This window comes from Oryctolagus cuniculus, chromosome 20, assembly GCF_964237555.1.
Source record: "Oryctolagus cuniculus chromosome 20, mOryCun1.1, whole genome shotgun sequence".
Classification (NCBI taxonomy): domain Eukaryota; kingdom Metazoa; phylum Chordata; class Mammalia; order Lagomorpha; family Leporidae; genus Oryctolagus; species Oryctolagus cuniculus.
In genome coordinates, this window is record NC_091451.1 from 3,993,155 (window position 1) to 3,996,299 (window position 3,145).

Sequence of the window (3,145 nt, forward strand, 5' to 3'; positions counted from 1 at the left end):
TAATTCATATTTTAACCAATACACTTCTTTGTATATCTTGTTTTGTCTTTGAATGTATTCTTATCACCTGTGTAATGATTAGTAGTCTAATGAAAGCCGATCCTAGACCTAAACCTATGCATATGTTGCTTGGATTTTATATTGGAAGATCATCAATATACTAAAATGTTGTTAATTTTGTTGGCCACTTATGTATATAGTTCCTCAAAAGCACTTTTGGGTCATATTCTCATTCTCCTTTTCTAGATAATATACTTTCAACAATGGTGGATTTTGTTATTGTAAATAAATCTTTGATTGTTGATCATTTTTAAAGTGCAGCTGTAGACGCAAGTATCTTTCATTTAAGGGTGTTTTTTGATAAATGGCATATTTTCCTTTCTTTTTTTAAATTTATACTGTCTTTATTCATTTATATGGTAAATGCTGCTCCCTAATATAAAAAATTTGTCTTTCAGTCACTAAACTTAGCTGAAAAATTCATGTATCTTTCTGCATTGAATATTAACATGATACAGGATGCAGAATGTAAGTTAATTTAATACACATTATTAAATAATTTCTAGTGTGTGTGGAATCTTGCATGAATGATTAACATAGTAGAGCCACAATAAATGTGGGCACACAGGTGCTCCATGTACACCACCTGGTTTAATACAAGAGGTGTTCACAGTGACTTCTGGTGAGCAGCTTGTCTTCGATGACTCCTTAAACACCCAATTCCACATCTTCCAGCTCCTGAAGAAGGGCTGTCTCTTTTTGAATTTTGTCCAACTGACTTTTTTCTAGCTGTTTTCCACTTGCTGCTTGTCCTTTCAGTTGTTCAATTGCTTTCAGTTTCTACTTTAGGTCCTTGATTTTTTTGTCTACCTCAGGGTCTCCAGAAGTTGACTGAGAGGTAATGTTTCATGGTGTGTTTTGTGGCACAGGAGTAGAGGGCAAATCTGGACTTTTGTCACTTCTTTCTTCCTACTTTGCAGCGTTCTTAGCTTCGTGCTTCCTTTGATTTTTAAGGGTTGTTTTTGATGGGTGCTTATCATTTCCTGATTGTGGTTTCATATTCTGAGGTGGCTCCTCTTCATGCAGCTTGGAATTGATGACTTGCTTGTTTCTTAAAGCAGGGGGTCTATACACAGTTGCAACTTTAGGTTCCTTCATTTGGAACTGCTTGGTAAATTACTGCTTTTGCTGGAAATATTCCATCCAAAAATGGCTGCCATGAAACCAGCCATAGGTCTCCACTTGAGGGCACATCATACTTGTGCAATACAGAGCCAGCATAGTGCCAAATCCCATACCCATTATTAATACGTAACCTGGGAGCACATGTGGCTGTTAAAATATGCTCACCATCTAGGCATGCAGCAAAATATGTAGAATCAGAAGCCACTGGTTTAGAAATAAGCTTGTAGTTTTTAACATCCCATACTTCCATTTGTCCTCTCAGATTTCCCAATCCAGCTAGTACTAATATATGTCCTTGAGGGCTGTAGTAGCCTGCATTCTGAGGACCAGTTCCAAAATCAAACACAGGATCACATTTCAAGTTGAAAAGTGTTGCTTTGGCAGGCTTAAAACCATAAACAGCACAAAATTCAGAAGAACTATACTTCCAAACTGCGTCATAAATAGGGCCACCTTTCAGTAGTTGCACTATGGCACTTTCTCCATTTGTTGCAATGTAATGCAACATCTGTTCCCCATAATAGGAAGCTCCTGTCTTATCAATGTCTCTACTAGCTATTACCAAGACCGCAGTAGCTTTTTTATTCCATAGCATTGTAACCTTATCAGCCTTAAAGAAACTTTTATTGGCTAAAGCTGCATGAGGTCCACCAAAGTTGGGGTACTGATACACTCTAACATACGAAGGTGCACCTTTGCTTCCTGGAACATAGACAGCCACCTTGTATGGCTGGGGTCCAGGTAATAACACCAAATCATTAATTTTCTGCAAATGTAATTTATTTGCAATTATGTTGAAATTGTTCTTTTCAAAGAAGTGAACTTCATTGTTAACATTTCAGGCACAGGCCGGCACTGCGGCTCATTAGGCTAATCCTCCACCTGTGGGGCCAGCACCACTGGTTCTAGTCCCGGTGGGGCAACAGATTCTGTCCCGGTTGCTCTTCTTCCAGTCCAGCTCTCTGCTGTGGCCCAGGAGTGCAGTAGAGGATGGCTCAAGTGCTCGGGCCCTGCACCTGCATGGGAGACCAGGAGAAGCACCTGGCTCTTGGCTTCAGATCAGCGTGGTGCGCTGGCTGCAGTGGCCATTGGGGGGTGAAGGAAGACCTTTCTCTTTGTCTCTCTCTCTCTCACTGTCCATTCTGCCTGTCAAAAAAAAAATTTTCAGGCACAAATACTTTCATCTTCTGACCAGGATGGACACCAATTTTGCATTTTTTTCTGGATGAAAGAATTCAAACACGTCCCAGTTTTCAAGTCATAAAGCTGAAGATTGGGTGTCCCAGCTACACCATCTTTAGAATTAATGTAAGGTTGCCATGTTGCTAGAACAGTGTTTTTTAGCGAGAATTCAAGGCAAACTTTGGGAGGTTGAAGGAGTGCAGTTGTCCCTTGTTAGTGACACTGATATTGTTTACTTTTTCTCCACTGCACCAGGCAAACAAGGTCCCATCCTTACTAAAAGTGTAGACTTTGCAATTTTTCCCAAATTCCCTGTCAAAATCAGCATAGATGCCACCATTTTGTCCCTATATTTTCATTACTTACTATTGTTGATTTATTTCTCAAGTGTAATGCAAATTTAATACATGTTGGTTGACCCAATTCTGTTGTATATGCTTGTTATGCTTTTATTGCCCCTACATTATTGCTGTCACGTCCAGTAATCAGAATATGGGTTATATCCTAACATGCACATTACTCTTAATCTTTATGTTTTATTTCTATAACATATGTACATCGTGATGTAGTGTATGCTGATCCTAGTATAGAAAACTGTAGCTAATCCTGGTTATCTTTTTCATTGTGATTCCTTCAATTTGATGAAACTTCTTTATGTTTTCTTTTCAATTTCTCTTATACTATTTGTAGAGCACTCTTAATTTAGGGCTAACTTTACAAACACTAATTAAACTGAAAGTAGATCTTTGTAGAAAAATAACAGTGGAAATGGGAGAGG

At 38.6% G+C, this 3,145-nt stretch overlaps 1 pseudogene; it reads right to left on the reverse strand.

Annotated features, from left to right (window-relative positions):
- Window positions 1-597: 597 nt before the first annotated feature.
- LOC138847340 (eukaryotic translation initiation factor 2A pseudogene) lies at window positions 598-1,921 on the reverse strand (annotated as a pseudogene).
- Window positions 1,922-3,145: the final 1,224 nt, after the last annotated feature.